Source organism: Grus americana, chromosome 1 (assembly GCF_028858705.1).
Source record: "Grus americana isolate bGruAme1 chromosome 1, bGruAme1.mat, whole genome shotgun sequence".
NCBI lineage: Eukaryota > Metazoa > Chordata > Aves > Gruiformes > Gruidae > Grus > Grus americana.
This window is the reverse complement of record NC_072852.1, coordinates 190,352,871-190,373,331: the sequence shown is the minus strand read 5'-3', so window position 1 is coordinate 190,373,331 and position 20,461 is coordinate 190,352,871.

Sequence of the window (20,461 nt, the reverse complement as noted above, 5' to 3'; positions counted from 1 at the left end):
ATGGACTGTTGAGGTTCTTTCATCAACAGGACTGTGTAAAACAGCAAAACTGAACAACTACTTTGTGGTGTTGTAATTACCAAGAGAGTTTCACAGACACAGAATACCTGCGCTTCTTCTGGGTACGTTCCACAGAGCAACGTGGACTCTCAAACCCACCTCCACGCCTTCCAGAAATGGGACCATGTATCATGCTGGACACCTTCAGGTTTTCGTGCTGGCAAGTAGAGTTTCTGCATATGTTAGGATTTCATCTTAAAAGACAAATTCTAGATCCTGCAACTAACTCTGTAACTCCTATGGCACTGAGTGCTCTCATCTCTTGGCTTCCTAAAAAGCGCAGTATTCTCAGTGCTTTACAGCAGGATCTCAGCAACCAGCTGGATTTAGCCCTTGATAGAAATATACTGTTTCTTAGGTGGGAAACTCAGGTCTGTCATTTACTTAACATTCAAGAGATGTGAGAAGTTCTGGATATTGCCCCAGAAAAGAAAAAAAAACCAAACCAAACACCAACAAATGAGCAGGGGCAAAAATTAACAAATTGCTCTTGAGAAGCTGCACAATTGGAGAGTTACATAGCAATTTGGAGTTATTGTCAACAACCCTATCTCCTTGGAGACTGGCTGACGCTGCAGAGAAATATTAGATGGGAAATTAAGGTTAACAAAGGGTTTCCTACTGTTGTTCCTAGTAATATAAGCACTTTACACATCAGTTCTAATTCTGTTGAACTGAGAAAAAGGAAATGGGAGAAGAAAATTTAAACAGGGACCCACATTTTACAGCAGAATTAGCTAGAAGAACCCCCCATTAAAATTAGAGGTACCCCATCCTCCATAGACTCTTGTTCCCACCAGCAAATCACTGGTGCAGCCTTACCTTACCTTGGCCGGCTTGTTCAGAGGCAATCTTTTGATTGTAATTGCTTTAAAGTTCCATGATTTTGCCATTAACCACATTCAATAGCTGGTTTGCAGCAAGGTCTTGTTTCTGTTCAGGTAGAAAAACGGTATGGTAATGCCCTCAAAGACAGGACAAGTTGTTTATCCAAAAGCTGTCTCAGGCCTGAAGCTGAGAGGCAATGGGCAAGCCCCACAAGCAGTGCCACTGATGCAAACCTTGCTCACCACCATGCACATCAAATGTTTCAACTGAATATGAACTCAAGTCTCTTCACAACAGCTGTTCTGCTTTCCAGCAAGGCTCTGACATGAATCAAGTGAAAGACAAAAATTCCCATTTCTTTTATATAAATGCATCAGCAGTAATGAAAATATTTCAAGAGGTCTATGAATTCATTTCCAGTCAGAGCCTGCCTTTCCTGCTATTTTCCCATCTTGCACTGAGAAATCCTCAGGTGTTCAGAGATCATACTGCCAAATCCACATTACCATGAGTGGTTATGGTTCTCCATGTTCTCACATGCTTGGAAAAAAAGGTGGCTATTTTGAAGTAGAAGCAGCACAGCATGCCTGCTTAGTGGATCTTTCATCAAGACCCTGAGAAGGAGCTAACATTTCTCAGGTCAGGCTCCTGTCTGAAGAGAAAAGGCTCTCACCCTTCTCCTCCTTCATGTGGGGAAGAATGCATCCAACCTTGGACACTGAACATTTCTATCGCGCCGGGGCCAAAGGGACCTCAAACATCAAGTTTTAAGTTCTGCTCTGACTCAAAGAGTCATGGCCATCCTGTGAGTGCTCTTTGCTGCTTCCATCTCTGCCCCACAGGGATAAAAAGGTTTGCAGAAACTCAGGAGGGAGGAAAAAAAATATATTTGTTTGTCTCTTTATGCCTAGAAAACAGACTTGGCCTGTGCAACCTCTGCTGTGCCTGCTGCCATGTACTTTCCTGATCCTCTTTATTGCATTAGCCTCTCACTTCATCTTGCTTTTCGACTGAAAGAAATTTGGAGAAATTTGGACCCATCTGTCTGTACAGTATAGCATACGCTGCGTAGAGAATTATACACCATGAACTTTCAGATAACATCATTATCTTTCAGAATTAAAGATATTGGAAGTTTGAAATTTTGTAGAACTTTTCTTCCTTTTGAACAGTATAAGCCTGGTTTAAAAGAACTGTGGCAGAGTGGAAACAGTGCAGACTGAATAGCACAGAAATTACCTGCCAGTAGCAAGAGAGCTGGCAGAAATCCTGGATTTGAAGGGGAGTGTGAATATATTGGCCAATATTTCCTCCAAACCCTTCCAAAATGCCTCTGTCCCTGTCTATCTTCCTTACCCATGGCTCAAACTACATCATGCTCACCTACCCAGTTCATACCTTTGCATCCCAATGGTCCTAGTCTTTATTCCAGACCATCTCTCTCCCTTCACTGTTTCCAGTTTTCCTTGTTCAGTCAGTCCCAGCCTCTCCTTTTCTTCAGCCACATATCTGACCCCAGCTGCTTTCCCATCCATGTCCCTTTTTGCTAGTTCGCTCGTCTACTTAAACCGAATTTCCCCCCATTCAACCTCGTAACACTGTTTCTCTCCCCTCTTGTCACATTAACATACTGAGGTCTTTTTTTACACACACCCCTCCCTCCCCCCCCCCCCATATTTGGATAAGACAGCTTTCTCCTCCATACTACTGGGGCACCAGGAAAAGATCATGAACAGGAGAGCAGAGGTGTTCTCCATCCCGTTCTCACTTCCAGCAGCTGCTCCCAGCTCAGCCCACAGCTGTTCCAGCCACAGCCACAAGACCTGTTTTCCAACTTGCTGTAGACTAAGATGTTCTGCAGGGATGGAGCATGCACATGAGGACATTGCCAGGGCTGGAAGATGGCCAATGAGGAAGATATCTTCAGGAGATCTGAACTCTAAAAAGACCTGCAAGTTTCTACTTCAAATTTTTGCAAAATGCAGATTTCATGGGGTTTATTACTTGATCAAGCCTGTAGAGACTTTTCACAGGGATGAAAAAGAGCCATCTTTGATAGAAAATCAACCATTTCCTACTGTATTTTGAATCTCTGCTACAAAACAGAGGGAAATACGGAAATAAGAGTGTTTTAAAAAAAAAAGAATAATCACTAAAGTAATTTTTTTTTTTTTAAATTTTCATAGAATCATTGATTCATAGAATGGCTAGAGTTGGAAGGGACCTCAAAGATCATCTAGTTCCAACCCCCCTGCTGCGGGCAGGGACACCCTCCACTAAACCATGTTGCCCAAAGCCTCATCGAACCTGGTCTTAAACACTTCCAGGGATGGGGCCACTTCCAGGGATTTTGACTTTATCTTGAAGTGTCCTTTGGGGGGCTGGGCGGGGGGGAAGCCATTCTGGTCTCATTTGGCTATTATACTTACCTCATGATAGCACACCACATATTGAAAATTTCAGCCTACATAGTTGAGCCTTAAGAACATGAGTAATAATTAAAAACAGAGTAGTGAGCTGCTAGGTATCACGTGACTTTAATGATAATCAAAGCTACCAGCCCCACCTATAATCACATCTTTAAAAGAACAGAAATGAACCAGCCATTTCTAACCTCTTTATGTTCATTATTGCTACACCTTCCCCCCCACCCCCCCATCTTCCACTCTTCTCCAGCTCCTCCCACCCCAGTCTTAGTACCTTGTGGGAAGACCAGTTGCAGCCTGGGGGTTATGACTGTTTTCTAGGACATGTACACAGAAGATTTCACTACAGCTGGGAGTTTAATGCTACGGCACATTGTACAATAACATAGTGATATTTTCAAGCAACTGTGTAGTGCTCTATTCTTTCTGAATCAGTCAAGAGTTTCATTATCTAAATCCGTGTGAGAACACAGGAAGCTGTGTTTCCCCAACTCCTGAAATATCTGCCTCAGGAAGGAAAGTATATTGTCTTTTTGATGCTTCTGTTTTGCTTGTGAGGTGGTTCTGTGTGCCTGTTTTGCAACAGCACTACAAAAGCAAACCAATTCAAATCTCCTATGGAAATGCCATGTTTGCTAGGCACGGTTTGCATCCTTTTAACTCAAGGATGACTGGATCTTGAGCATATCTTTAACATTATCAAAACCTCTATCATCTGGGGAGCTCCAAAGTGCGATCTGTTTGAGCTGCAGTGGGAAATGAACAATATGAAAATGATTCCCTGCATTTCAATTGCCCCATGTTTTTGTTTTGAGAAAGGGAAATATACTTCCTGAAAGTCTTTCACTAAGTCCAGGACAAAAAAAGAAAACATACTCTAATCTTTCCTTTTAGTGTGTGAAAAATAATATCTACAGCAAGGGATGATTTTTATGACCTCTGAAGGCATGAAAGCAGAGCTGAAATAATAATGATTACCCAGACTTCAATCTTCCTCGTTCTTTGCCTACACAAATCCTAATCCAGGCACCAGGAATTTGATCTGACTAATAAAACCTAAAGATATAGAGATTCAGCACAGTTAGGAAAGTAATACTAAACAAGTGCAAGTCACTGACATGATAAATCTCAATCCAGAAGTGTAAATCATCAAAATATCTCTGTGAAGTTTAACTTCTTGGACTTACAAGGAGGCTAGTTTTATAATGCTTAAAAATAGTTTCTTAAAATTATGCTTTTTTCTACTCTCTGCTCTTCCTTCCCTACCAACAAAAGGCACAGTTCAGAGAAGCACTTACACATGCACATACAACGAGCACACCATCAAGTCCCACTGGCATCAGCTGGGAAGTGAATTTGAATTTGCACCAATCTAAACTACCCCTTTGACTGATTCTCTTGCAGAGTCCCATCCTTACTGACCTGCATGAACCTCCCTCTGATAGGTCCGTGTTTGGGCCCTGGGCCCTGGCCCGTCATGCCCGTGCTTCACTTTAGCTGCAGGAATAGACCCTCTGGCTCACAGACTTGCTACTGGCTGAAGTAGGCTTTGGGTTAGACCTGAGAAGATTGCTACTATAAATTACCACAAATGCAGGCAGAGACAAGCTTTGAGAGAGTTGTCAGAAAAAGGCTGGCAAGTCCTCTTCTGGGCATTGCTTCAGTCACTAGGGGAACAGCAAGAGGGACAGAGAAGTGCCCAAGGAACGGGGCAGAGCAGGTAACCAAGTCCACCAAGGACACCTCCACCGTGACTCTTTTCCAACGAAGGATGTGTTCAGTAAAAAGTCAATGGTCAGAAACAATCTACACAAGGAAAAGGAGCACTGGGATCCTGAGCCATGCTACAGCCTGCCGTGCAGACCGGTGTTTATTCCTGTGGTGAGAACACAAGGCAGCTGTAAGCAACAGTTCAGCCTTGTGCTCACCATTAATTCAGGAAATTTTATCTTCACCACATCTAGTGTTCTCATATTTATTGGTCTGGGAGATTTGGCATGTCCTAGCAAGGCTAGTGGGAAAGAATAGTACTTGAAAAACGTGACAAAGGGGGTTTTCTTCTTGAGCTCATTAATGTTTTTAGAATGGCAAGATGTTCCTTAAGTTTACAGGATACCTTCTCCTCCTCCTACTTGTTAGACTGGATAAACATTTCACAGCAACAAAATAAAGCCTAGAAATAGTCCCAGTGGGCTCTGGTAGTCCATACCACTTGTTATTCTCTCTCTCTAAGCTTACAAAGACAACTTGAATATTTTTTTAAATTTCACATATCCATCTTTATACACAGTCAACATTGGCCTACTGGTATAAAATAGAAAAAAAATCTGAAAGGTTTAACATAGTGTTTTCAGGCCATGTATATTATCAGCTCAGAAATCTTCCCCACAACAATCTATGGTAAGAAACAAAGGGGAAAAAAAAAAAAAAAAAGCTCTTAAAAGGCTGGTGAATAAGGTAGATAGAACACTTGTTCAGGACTCCTTAATGTGTTTTTTATATTCTCCCATGGATACATTTGTACTTCATAATTCAGTTTCTCCACCGTCCAATTATCTACAGACAATTTAGTCTTGGGTGGATTATAATAGGTTCTGCTTCAGTTCAGCCAAGACAGAATCATAGATGGTTGGTACAAGGCCAGTAGCAAAGGAGTGGCAGATTGCTGAAGTATTTTCAGGGTCATTTCTTATTCTGAGCTTTCTGCAGTGTGTCCAAGCATATTGTCATCTTAGCTTTTTATGCTCAGCACATATCCATGACTGAGGCAGAAGTTTTTACTTTCCTGCTTATTTCAAACATCTTTGAGATATGAACAATTACCAGCTCACCTCTAGTGTAGGGTCCAGAAATAGTCTACCTTCCCACTCTCCACCCTCCTAATACTGCTGTTTTCTCTCATTTTTTCAAGACCAGCAGCTAAAGACAATGCTCTCTACTGACCAACTTATCTGATGTACAGTCAAGCATAAGAGCTTGGTTTTGATTGTTTTGTTTTAACCTTTTCACTTAGGAGGACTGGAACTTGGGGAAAAATTCTCTTTAAGTGCTTTTAAAATGACAAGTCTACACTCCACAGTTCAACCAGTGTGATACTGCATGTGCCTGGGAATATACTGAAAGAGGGATAAATTGAATGTGTTGAGAGCTCAGTTATTACAGTGCATTAATACCACAGACCTTAACTTCTCTGTAATTCTCACATGCAGCTTCCTGTAATATTATAAAGCCCCTATTGTCTTGTACAGAACAGAGTCTGGTACTTTCCTCCTTTTTAAAATATACTTGACATTTATAATACCATCAAAAGCTTTGAGGTTTTCTGACAAAAACTCTCAAAGCCTTGCTTCCTGTTCTGATCTACAGGCAGACAAAAAATTCACAGCAGAGCCACATGTGCACCAGCAAGCCCTCAATTTTTAAAAGGTTTGTGTGTTTTAGGGTTTTTTTCATTTTCCCTCTCCCAACATGCACTATTAGCTGCTACTCTGTTTGAAAATCAGCACCAAGGTGGTCTTAAGCCCCTCTTTGAGTGAAGGAAAGCTTTCAAAGTATTAGATGCCAGACACTGACACGCTCTTCAAAGCAGATTCTTAGAGCCCCTGAATGACCCTTTCCATTGTCTGGCTTGCTTTTTCCATCATCTCTCCATCAGAGCTAAAATCTGCTGCTTTGGGATGTCGATATGGCAATCATCACTGTACATTGTGAGCTAGAAGTGATCCAGGTGGTGCAAGTCCTTATCCCAGACCAGTAGGCTCTCTCTGCTAGCCCTCGATCTTTCTACCGAACCGAGGGAATGGTCCACCTGATTCACACACACAACACAGGTCCAACTTCAGTGGCTTCCCTCCAGACTTGGAGTCCCTAGCTGGCAAGAGCACCCTGCTGTGTAGGTGTGCAGGGTGACATGAGCTTTGGATCCTGCCAGCAGAGACACGCCTGGAGCCTCCCACGGAGAGCACTCGAGCTGTTCACAAACAACCATCCTGGAGAGCAAATATTCCATTCCCTCTACAAGTTTCTCGACATTTCTGAATTTCCTATTGTTCCCAGAGAAATAACTCCTGGATTATAACCCTGCTTGGTGGAGTACCTCTCCCTTGAGCTAGGAATATGTTGATTTTGTGAATAATGGAAGGACCTTGGCAATAGCTTTCACCGGATAATATCCATTTCCTCCCACTAAACAACTCCATTTCCATCATAAAATATCCTTAGAAGGATATTTTTCATTTAGATAGTTGTGCTGCCTCCAAGATCAACCAGTCAGACACGTCTATAGGTTTGTTCCTTTGTCTCCAAAATCTTTTTACCTGATACACCCTTATAACCCAAAGGCACAACTAAAAAGCCACTTTCCACAACATCATTAAATCATTTGCAAAGGATTTAACTTCAAGACCATAAACGAATATAGTCAGTGGGCTAACAGAACCTAGGTTGGCTTTCACTATCTAGCTTCTGGCAGTGGCTCTGCCAACTTTATTGGGTCTGTTTACATTGTAGATGGCCTCTTAATTATGTTTCCAAAAATCTAGCAGTATATCTTGGTCCACACCCTTTTTTTTACAGCAAAGCCTTTCAGTGCCTCTAAGTGACTGTTCTGTGATAATCAGGCCTATTTTGCAGAAGTCTCTGGGTTGCAAATGGCTAAGGACACTCAACATTCTTCTCAAAAGCTCATCCCCAGGACAACCACCAAGCAGCTCTTCCACACACCTAGTTCCCAGGATGTTTTTTCCCATGGACCATTTCAGAGCCATGAGGAGAGTAGTAGCAGAGCCCATCATATCTGGTGGTCTGAGAGATATGTCAGAGAAGAAAGTAGTGTGCTGTGATCCTTTGCATGATCGGAGATGGTGCCATGGAGTGAAGGGTCAGTGTTCAAAGGAGCTGAAGAAGGTGAGCTACTCCCAGCATGCACATCAGCATCATAGTATCTTCCCCATACAAGACAAGACATCACATTGCAGCTGGCAAATCTGATGTGCCAGTGATATACATAAGGTACTTACCATGGCCTCAGAGATCATTAGGATCCACAAACTACAGTTTAGGAACCACTAACTTAGGCTTTAATAATACAGGCAGTTCATAGATGGCTTAATTTTTTGTCAAAACTATATTTACCTTCATGGCTCTGCAGACAAACAACAACTTTTCTTGAAATCACATTCTAAAGCCTTGTTTCCCACCAAACACTTTCATGTTACCAGAAAAAGAAAACCCTTAACACTACAACTCTTAAGCAACAAAGTTGTTTGTGGAGTAAGATAATCAGGACAGTCCAAATGCTTATATTTCTGACTCCTTCATGCCATAACTTCCGTGTGACTCCACTCAGAATATTAGTGCTGTACTAGGCAAGGTACAAGGCAAGCTGAAGACAGAGGAGAATCAGGACTTCAAAACTCCTCAGCACTCAAGGGTGGAAGAAAATTGGAAAAAGAGGAAGAGCATGAACAAATTGTAATGTCATATTAGTACCCCAGGCTAAAGGGTAAATAAATAGGTCAACCCCATTTGATCAGCCTGATACTGACCCTAGTAAAAGAACAAAGTGATTGACAAAAGGATTGAGAATGATGTAGAATTATATATAATGATAATCAACATGGATTTATGGAAAATAAATCCTATCAATCAAATTAAATTGATGTCCTTACATGACACAGTTTTTCATAGTGGTAATAGGGGTGGTAGAACTGCTCAACTATATATATAAAGTATTTTGATGGGCACTAACATTTGGACCAGGAAGACAGAAGATGAAGAAATCAATAAAAGTTAATCAAAACTAGTATTGTCAAAATGTCAATGGCAATAATCATCAAGCAACTGTCTTAAAGGATGCTCCACAGGCATGGAGGGAAATAAGCTTGAATCTAGACGCCTCTTTTGTAGAGACCTGAAGTTGGGAGGGAGAGAACACAGCCAGCTGAACTGGGAGTCAGATTCACTTTTGGCAGCACTAGGACAACATACCAAGAGGGATCATAGATTTTCCTTCAGCAATGGCATCTAAATCAGGGTCAGAAGGTGCATTGCTGTTGTGACAAATCCCATGGCCTGCATTACGCAGGTGGTCAGGCAGCACCGTTGCAGTGTTTCTTCTGGCCTTCCACCAATGTACGCTTGGCTACATTTCTCGCAAGGCAGCTTGAATTCTTCACATGAGCAATTCCATTTATTTACACCATCAGTCTTTGTTCACTGCCTATTGTCATGTAACAGTGGCTATGCTATGCAGGCCTTAATAAACATTGTATGTGTGCTGGTGTACACACATGTAAATATATGTGTATAATACATGTGTGTATGTATACAGTTTTTACAGTTGTGCCTGGATCTTGATCAGCAACGAGCAAGCTAGAGATACCTGTTCACTCCAGTACACTTGGATCTATGCTGTTGGTGTCTTTTTTCAACAAGCAGCCCCTTCCTTTAGAACTGTAGCAGTTTCCACCTAGACGCTTGCCATGGCGAAGAGTCACCAGTTTGTTGACATACAGTATAAGAGAGAAAGGGAAGGTTTGTTGATACAGTTTATTGATCCCCTGTGAAGCAGCGACCATTTCTCTCAACCCAGAGAGGCAGGATAAACAGCAGAAAAAGACCATTTAAATTGTTTTGCAAGCACTGTCAGTTTAGGCTTAGTAACTAGACACAAGGTCTTGCCAGCATTTCTTCTTGGTTTTTCCATGCTCCTGGTAAAACCCGAGATTTTTAAAGAAGATACCTACAAAGGCCAGCCTAGCACCTCTAATAACAACATTCATGCCAGTTGCTTGTTTTTCTGCTCTTCAGGTTCCGCCTTGGTGCGAAGCAGGGGCTGAATGAAAAGCAGGAGTTAACTAGGCCAGTTCACGCCTTGTGTTGCAACTTTGTGGGAGGGAACACTTGCTCTTGCTATTGTAAATTAGGGAGAATAATTCCGTGATCTCTGGCTGGGGTGGAGCTGTCTCAGAATTGCACACCTTTGCTTTCTAAAACCCAGCCAAGGGCTATTACAGTTCCATGTGTGACCAAGAAGCAAACAATCAGCTTAACCTGTCCATGCTAGCTTGGGTCTTGGACTCTCACTGTCCTGGCAGCCCCATGAACAAAGATTATAAAGCAATGGGAAAAGAAATAAAAGTGACATGGCTATTTTCAAACTAAGTGAAATCTGTTCTTCAGTACGGCACATAGCTCAGATTTGTTGGGTCACTGTTACACCAAATCAGAACAGCTGCCGAACAAGCATCCAATCCACTAACAAATGGTCGAGCCACCACAGGGAGAGAGGATAGTGTTACTAAGAAAAGTTGCTCAGAACAGAGGTTGGCTGGTTGCTTTCTGTATTTTGCCAGGTGACAAAAAATACTTTCTTGCAAGTTGAGGAGTTTTTCAGGCACTTTTTTTTCCCCTGTGTTTGCTCTGAGCCCAGAACTTGAAGTTAGCTCAAACACCTGCTGCATTTATCAACCCAGTTCCTTGGAAATATCAGGGAATGGCCAAAGGGCTCCTTCAGATCTCCTGTGCAAGGCACTTGTACGCAGTGACCTCCTCTCTACTGCACGCAGGAAGGTGAGAGGGAAGCTCTAGCCTAAGTGGCCTCTGTAGGAACAACATCTAGGCATATACATGTGCTTTCATCTGAAGAACTCAAAGCATTCAGCAACTATCATTAACTAAGCTCCTACAATCTCCTGTGAAATTGGTTGGTACCACCATGGCTTTGGGGACACAGTGTAGAAGCTCTGGAGTAATTTTTTTTTTTTTTTTTTCCCCTTTTACCAGCCCATTTCAGTTGAGAGTGAGCTGGCTGGAAGCTAAACAAATGCTGAAGCTGAGACCTTAAAACTGGAACACATTTGTGGATTTAGCAGCTTAAATTTTCCAACAAATGCAGTTTTATAGCATGAAGTCTCCGAAGCTGAACATCTCAGACCTAAAGACATTGAGCTTAACCTATGCTCAAAGGTCCCTCAGCACCTGATAGGCTTCACAGCTGCTGAGTTTTATTGTTAGAACCAGACAGTTCAAACTGAGGACATCAGCCAGTTTAATAAAAGCACAGCAAAATATCCCAACAGTGACCTATTCCAAGTATCATGTGTTATTGGCATGCTCATGCCTTATCACAAAGTCATGTTTGAACAGGTCGTTAGACTGGAAACAGCAGCCTGCTACACCTGGTTGTGGAGTGCTTGACCATTGCAAAGAGAAGCTGAACTCTCTGGAAGTGAAATCCACTGCACACCAACCACGGGCTCCAAAAACGTAACAACACTGCACAGGCTAAAGATGTGATGGGGAAGGAAGAGGAAGAGGAAAAAGCCTCAGTCTTCTCCAAACAGACTTTTTTCTCCAAAAGAATTATGAGGAGTTAGGACTAAATGTAAGCATCAGACTATGTATGGATAGTCTTATTTTGCACAGATCCACCCATGTCCAGAAGCAAAAGGCCTTCTAGAAATCCTTCTATACTGCAAAGTATGCATCTGTTGGTTTCTACTAATTTCTCTAGTGGGTTAAACTGTTGACTAGAGCTGCCAGAGGGTGAGAGGGTGGGTGGAGAGGGCATGTCAAGTGTCATGAATTCTCTCAAACAAATGGGAATGTGGTGGCTAGCACCGTAAACAGGGCTAGATTTCTCAGACCAGCATTGGAAGAACAGGCACTAGGGAGTTTCCATGCCAGGAGTAAGTTTAGACCCCAAGTTAGGCAGGGCTGACTGCATTCATTGGAAAATTAAAGCTGCTAAATTCACAACTGTGTTCCAGTTTTAAGGTTTCAGCTTCAGCATTTATTTCGCTTCCAGACAGCTCGCTCTCAACCGAAATAGGTTGGTAAAAGGATAAAAAGAACAAAGGAATCCAAAGCTTCTGCACCAGGAGCACTGTTTGGAGTTATCTTAATCAAATGGATCTGGCTTTGCAGAGGAAAAAAATGTGGCGGGCATGAGCGAAGTAATATTTAAAGCATGGTCCTTTGGGGTTCTCACAAAAGTGAAAGCTTCCTTGTTTGGCTGGTGCTGTCTCTCACTTGTGTTCACGAACACAGTCACTGGTGTAGGTCTCAGCACCTGCCTTTTAGGCTGGATAGTAATGCCTGGGTTTCCCCCTGCCTTGGAGGAAGTGCTGACCTAGCACAGCTCCATCTTTTAGCCACAGCTGCTCTCCTCCAGCTCCTTAATTCCCAGGATCTCTTTTCTGGCAAGTTATTTTTTGGCTGAATCAGCTCCCTGAGCTGGTTCCCTGAGCAGCTGCCCTGCATGGTCAGCAAAAGGGTCAGGACAAGTAGCGAGAGTCTCTTACACTCTGCATTCACTAACATGTGGAGCCACAGACAGCGTTGGTTTGGCTGGAGCTGCAAGGTGTGTCTCAGATGTTTGTTTTTGCAGGTGAGTGCCAGTTTGCACAGACCACTAATAGCCCCATCCCAAAACTCAGCACTTGGCTGCATGAATCCCAATTCATGTTTCCATGAAGACTGGCAGAAAACCAGCCCCACACAGCTTTGACAACAGGTCTTCGATGGGTGCCTGCACCTACCATTTTCTTGAGACTGTCTCCGTAGACACCAGAAATTCATCTGTTTCACCTTGATCCTGTGAGCAAATAGGTGATAGATTAGAAGCTGATATAGCAAGCAAAGATGTATTTAGCAAAATCTGAGAACAGATTCGATGTCTTGCAAACAAAACCAAAGATATATCTCTGCTTGTAGCCCTAGGGATTCAGGCAACATTTTGTCTTTCAAACACTCCTTTCAGTTCTGAATAGTCTCCATTTCCATTGCCATCTGCCTCATTTCCATTCTACTGGTACCACGCCTGCATGGAGAATGGCTCTACCTGGTGTCAGACTCTTCCAGCAACTGACAATCTGTTCACACCTGATCATGATTCACACCTGATCAGCCACACAAATACCATGAATGACTCCTCCAGGACCTGGGAGTCCATGGTTCCCAGCATCCTGGTGGCTAAATACTCTCCATATGTAGTCTAGACTATTCATTTTATACAGGATTGTTAATACACTCCATAAATTATACAGGTATTCATTCAGCTATGAATACTGCCATTAAGCTCATTGTTTTGGGTACTTTACCAGCTTTGGCATAAAAAGCATACACTGTCACATGGGACATAGTGGCTGAGAAGCTGCTTTGCCTGGACATGTGACTAAGATCATGCTACCCCAGCAATTTTTGCTGGCTCTCTGCAGCACAGTAACTCTCAGACCAGAGACATCTTGCCCAGCCGCTGGATCGAATGCCTGGTAACCCTCTCCAGCTCGCTCTGTTCTGCACTGACCAGCAACTGAGTTTGCTGTTTCCCATTTCTTTCTCCATCTGGACCTTACCTCTCCTCTCCAATCCCATTTAATTTTCCATTCCTTTCTGCAACTCATGTCCTTTTGGTTTTCTTTCCCTTTTAGCTTCTCTCTTGCTAACACATCAAAATCAAATATGAAGGAGTTAGACCATAATGCTGGTTGGCAGCATGCTACTCAATCCGTTTCTTTGTTTTCCCTTTTCACAACAAAGACCAGAAAGGCTGCAAATCAGAGATGATTTCCTGGAGTAGGTTTTTTTTCAATACCAGCCCAGTGGGGCCCCATTCTGCCATATACAATGCTGATAAGTAGAAGTATAAATCTCTTCAAAGAGGGGAGGACCATAGGAACATGGAAAAAAACAGTACCCAGAAGCCTAGCACCCCTTGATTTCCACCGTCTGTCAAGGACTATGTTCATATCTGCACTCTACAATATTGGATTTCTTTCAGACTGTGTCATACTAAAAGCAAGTCAAGTATTTCTTCACACAAACTTAATAACTAAGATGTGCCTTGTTCAACTAGATGATAGCTAAAATGTGTTTCATTGCCTATAATCCAAAAAAGCACGCAGGAATACAGATTTTTTTTAATTTAAATTCACTGATCAGACACGTTTTTGTCTTGTCTTGAGAAAAATAAGTCAAAAGTCACCTCCCTTCTCACTAAACCTGTTCCTATCAATATCTCAGAAACCACTCTCATCTGAGAAATAAGCAAATAAATTTCAACATGGCAAATGCATCCTGACCTTAAAACCCACACTTTTAAAGTTTTAAAACAGCACTCCTCCAAAAAATGAGAGTCACTTGGAGAAGTGGTTCATTTTTTCAATAGATAGAGAGCACCCTGACTAAACACTGCTGCTCTCTTCCCATGGTTTCCAGTGCCACTGAAGTTAGAGGCTGCTCTCGCAGCTGCTGTGCGTGATTTATTCTATCTGCCCCACCAGAGTCCCTGAGAACCTGAACACACTCAGAATCACAGACCAGCCTACCTACTGCCTTTGATGAATGTTTTCCAACTGAGTAAACTAAATCCTTAAAAAGAAAACTGAAAATCAACGCCATTGTGTGCGCTCCCTTCGTGCGGCCGTCAGCAGGGAGGGCTCAGGGCTCTCAGTAGGCACCTCCCGAGCACTTGCTTTGGAGCAGCGACTAACCTAAGCGGAGCAGCCTTCGGAGCAGGGGGCGGCCAAAGTTTTGGCAGTGGGCTAGGCAAGCCTTCGTTTGCCAGGGTTCGTGCTCTCCCCTCGCGCCGTGGGTAGGAGTCACATTCCAGCAATTAGCACAGCAGCACCAGGATCGCAGAGCAAGCAGGGCTGCCTGACTGAGACCCCGCGACAGCAGATCTGCCAGCTGGATTTCATCCCCTTGGCTGCCAGAAACAGCTTTGTATCATCACTCAGTTAACTAATGCTCGAAAGGTAACTGTAATGTTGGCGTGCAATTGCCTCTTAAGTTTGGGAATTATGAGGCCTTCCTCAGGATGCGCAGAACTGCAGTGAATAAGGGAGCTGTCACAGTCAGCTGGGTTGTGGGTTCCCTTTACATGGCCAAAGGTGCAAGAAGTCATAACTTCTGCTTGACGGCAGTTACCACTCCTCCACAGAGCCGCAGTACCGGACTGTGTAAATACCACCAGATCATTGCACATAAGGAAAAAAAAAACGTTGATACAAACCACCTCCAAATTAAGTTTATTCAGAGGGAGCAGGATCATGTTTCATTTTGCATTTGCAGTAGCCTCAGAGTATCTGCACAGCTTCTGGAGTGGGTGGCAGAGAGCTTCCTGAGTCTCTCGTAACGACCTCAACGCATCTTAACGTTGCTAATGGCTAATGCAGCCAAAACAAGGTTCAGTACAAACTAGGAAACTTTGTGGAGAGACATAGCTGCCTTCAAAACCAGTCCTACAAAACCATTGCTTGCTACAAATTGTCAGTTGCAAGTTTTTTCAGAACAGGAATGTTTTCATCATGTTTGGAAAGTGCTTCACACCTTGCGAAGCACACTAATAAAAGCAAGCAAAAGAGAAGCTGCTAAACAGTAACAGATGCCAATATAAACAGGAAGGAGCTCTGGGTGCCCAGTCTCTGACATTGCACCCATGATTTGGGTGTCACTAAGCATTTGCCAAACCTATCGCCAAAGAGAAGGTGGGTAAGAAAAGACAGGGAAGAGAGAATGGATCTGCTGGATAATAAAGCCTAACCAGTGCTTTATAAAATGAATGGCTCTCTACTACTCAATTTAAAATACATTAATAAGTCCAGGTTTCAGTCAGTTGGTGCCAAACATTAAGTTAATTTAAACAACTTACAGGTTGCATTTATGGAGGTTTAGATATCTCCATTTTCTTTTAATGGTGGAAATTTAGAGAAAATACCCAGTCGCTCCTGAAGGGGAACATACAGAGGTGACAGCTTTCTTAAAAATTCTTTTTGAATGTTTTGAGAAGAGTCAGCATTGATCAGACTTCGCATTTCAAAGCTTCGCAGAGAAAGCAGCTTTGGACACAGATCTAAGGAAAGCAAGCTATGTTTGCAATGCATATGGTAGTCCATTAGCATTATATTTTCAACGCTTGAGTGAAGTCTGTGATTTCCTGCATGTTGTCTAGTGAGCTACAGCATAAATTCACTCTCACCCAGTATTTATAGCTGCTGGCATTCGAGACTCAGTCGCAACGTCTACTCAGTGTCTCTTCACATGAAGTCCTGTAACGGGCTGTCTCAGCTACAGGCAGGGTAACAGGCTTTACCTTTCCTTGCATCTTTAGGTCAGCATTTCTTAATCAGTTACAGCGAGTCAACAAGCCTGGTGTAATTCTGTTAACATACAAAGGAAAGAGCTCAAACTATGGATCTGGCAAGAAAATGCTGTTCTGTCCTCCACTAAAACTCCATTCTACATCATTTAAAATATTTAGAAAGAGATAAAATTGCATATTTCACGCTCGTTTCTCTTTTGGCTGACCTCAGCTGTCAGCACTGGAGAAGCCACTACCACTGACACACCACTACTTCTAGACCGGTTCTGCCAGGCTTACTGTCCAGTATCACTGTTGTCTATCTTTGCAAGGCTTTCACATGTCCACATCAATGACGTTAACCCCTTACCTGCCAACAAAAGCAAAAAAAAGTAGTGCTTTAGTCATGGGTGTGGAAGGGAGGCTGGGATTTTTAACACATGGTCTTCTCCCTGCCCTAAGCACAGCCTCCATAGAGCTGCTTGGGAAATGCTGCTTGGGAAGGACAGAGATTTTTGTTTCTCCCTGCTCTTCCTTGTGCACTTTTTTCCTGCCGTAAAAGCTTACAAATTTAACCAGGTATTTTGCATTTGTTACATCGCAGTTTATTACAGTGAGAATATAATCTCACTGCCTCCCAGTGAAAGGTACCAAGTAAGACTCCCAACACAGAGACAGCCAGTCCATGACCACTGCCAGAGACCTGAAAAGGGACAAATGGGTGTTTGAAATCTCCTCACAGAAGGGTGTTGGGCAGCTGTTTCTGGCTGTACCTATTCCCAGCGCAACTAAGAACCTGAAGACACCCTTGTAAGGTCAGATCAAAGGTCCACTTATGCCAATGTCTGGTCCCTGATAGTGGCCAGCAGCGGATGCGTAGGAGAAAAGAGCATAAGGAACAGGCCACGGACTGAGTAATCTCTTCCCTGGTACATGCTCCAAGCTTCCAGCAACTGGCCATTTAGAGACTTCCTGAGCTAGAGGCCGCATCTGGACCATTGTATTTAATAGCCACTGATGGGCCTATCTTCTATTAATTTGTATAATTCTTTTTTGAATCCATTTATACTTTTGGCCTCCACAACATCCTGTGGCAATGAGTTCCAAATTTTCATTATGTACTGTGTGAAAAAGTACTTCCTCTTGTTTGTTTTAAACCTGTTGCCTGATCATTTCATTGGGTGGCCCCAATTGTTTCACAAGAAATACTGATTAATCATTTCCTATTCACCTTCTCCACAGCATCCACAATTTTACAAACCTCTATCACCTCACTCATCTATACCCACCCTCACTCATTCCTGCTTCTATTTAGTCTCTGCTCCTGGCTCTTTGTACCCTGCAATACCCTCTCTGAAAACCAAATAGCATGCAATATTTACAATATGGGTGCATTTTGCATGCAAGCAGTAGCACAACAGAAGTTTTCCGTTCTTTTCTCGTACTCTTATTGTGTATTTTTGTCCATAGCTAATTGTGAGCTGAGACTTGCAAGAAATCCTTCGAAAGACTCCAAGATCTTTCTCATGGTGGCAGCACCTTATCCAGGGTTCGTTATGCATCCATGTGCACTAGACTCACTTTTCCCTTCTCCCCTGTGCATTATTCCACATTTATCAACACTTAATTGTATCTGCTGGTTTATCAGCTAGTGATAAAATATGCTGAATCCCTTCCACTCTTGGCACAGCCTGACATTTCACTATCCTGTATAAAGATGGACTCAATGACTTAGGTCATTGACCGCTTCTGCTGATCATTGTTCAAACTCCTTGAATAGCACATGTCCATGAGGGAAGGCAATGGCAGCTTCCCTAGTTTGGAAAAGCCAAGTACTACTTCCACACTCAGATGGCCAACCCTTTAAAGCAGTGTAGGCACTGACAGGATCTCCATTACATTCCAGTTGCCTCAGGAACTTCAGCGAAGAAAATTTCTGAAGCCACTGAAAATCCAAACAGGTTACGCTGATCACCCATATCCTCATGTCTGCTGACTTAGCCTCCTTCCAGGAGGACCATGACCACCCTTTTCCCCATCTGTGTTACACATTCTGTGAAGTTACCCCATGTGGAAGTCAAACTCAGCTCCGCTGATCGTGCTAGGACCTCTTGCAAAGATCAGCATCACCATTTTTCTAACTTATCTGTCACAAAGTCCTATTTAAGCAATGGGTCCTTTAGCAGTTACGTTGGAGTCCAGTATATTCAATATAATTATATTGAATATTATTATTCAGTGTTATTTTTGGAGTCAATACCAGCCCCATTTGCCTGGCATGCTGCTGTTAACTTGGCTGTACCTACCACACCAGGACCACTGAGATGAAGACAGCCAGCTGCTCAAGAAGTCTGTAGGCAGGAGGGCTGTACTTCTTATTTCATGCTGGAAATAAACTTCCAGACACATGGGCTTACACCAGCAGTTTGCCTGCAGCAGAATGAGACATCTGGGCTGCAGAAACCCTGCTCAGAATGCCCTCCTGTGAAAGCCTTGCCTTGCAGACCAGCAAGGCTCGGTGCAAAGGTTAAAGGACATCGAGGCAGGGTGGGAGAGGGCCAGTGGTGGAGCAGCTACATGGCCCCAAAACAAGCCCCTTCCCTAGGACCTCCCCTGCCACCTCCAGACTATTTTCAGTTTAGAAGCACCCCCCCAGCAGGAGACCCACAGGCCAACGAGACTTCCCACCTCAAAAGTGTCCTGCAGTCATTCACGGAGTTTATCAACTTTTGCTTTGGGGCTCATTTGGGCATTAATTTGAGAGGTCTGTTGTACAGGCTGAAAGGGGAGGAGGAGGCAAAGAACTTTTATATCACAGCCATCACTGTTGGGGCTGAAAGAAGGACACAAGGCCTTGCCTAGCCCAACTCCTCTGAGCGGGGTGGAAAGATTAAAAAAAGAAAAACCCAAACAGTAACGCTCAAGTGCTGAGAATTGATGGGGTGAAGGTGGAAGAATGGGAGGAGCAGGAAGTGGTAACTTATTTGGACTCCTGAAATGAGACTCCAGCTCTCACAGGGTTTCACAGCTCATCACTTGTTTTCACCTGGTCAAAAAGTTCCAAGCAACTAATCAGCCCAGGATGTTGTGCCATCTGTGGCTGCTATTGGACACAACTTTGAAATCCAACAGAAAGGAATCTCTTTTCTTGTTAGACTGAGCCCTTACCCCAGAGAAGTCCACCCCCCTTTGCCCTTTGAAGCAACCACTTGCCCTGCTTCATCACACCAGGAACAGCTCATTATACCTGCAGAATTTCTCATCCCCCCCCCTTTCAAATACATATGCATACACTTCTATAATGGGCTTTTCCATTAACTCCTCTGACTTCAGCAAAATTGCAGTTGATTGAATATTTCAGAAACAATTTAGACATTCCTGCCAAACCCCACAGTTCCCTGGAAACCCAGCAAAGCTCTCGTGCAAGCTCTGGGCAGTTGCCTGCTCAGGTGGTGTCACTCTAGGTCACTGAGAAGGAAATGTAAGCACTTGGAAAGGCCTCTTCATTTAAGGATGGCATGAGCAGCTATCGATGAGCACACAGCAAGGACGCAAAATGTTGAGGTTCCAAGTTATGAACAAGCTCCTTGTCAGATTCTTCACTCCACAGCCCTACTACACCCACCAGAAGCTTCCTGCAGTGCTCCTCCAGTTGTACTGCACAAAGCCCTCATCCCTTTTCCCATCATCTCAGTGATAAACACCCACGCAAGAAGTTTACTCGCAAAACATACATGCAAAATTTCTGAATGCCTCAGGGTCCAACAGCAAGTAGAAAAACATAAAATAAAATAAGATGGGGCGCTGTCCCTGCCTCCTCATTTTAGCTATCATTTTGGCATATGCCAGAACATCACCCCAGGCAAAACATCACCAGGTAATGAACAGGGATTTGCATGCAATTCCAGCAGTGGGCATGACCACAGGCACTGCTCAGTGCAAGTTTTTCCTTCTCAGAATCTTCACAAAAATCCACCTTTGCACACCAGCTGCACGACAAACGGCCACAACATCTAATGCTATTTATACTTTTAATTGGATTATCAATTGATATGACATAATA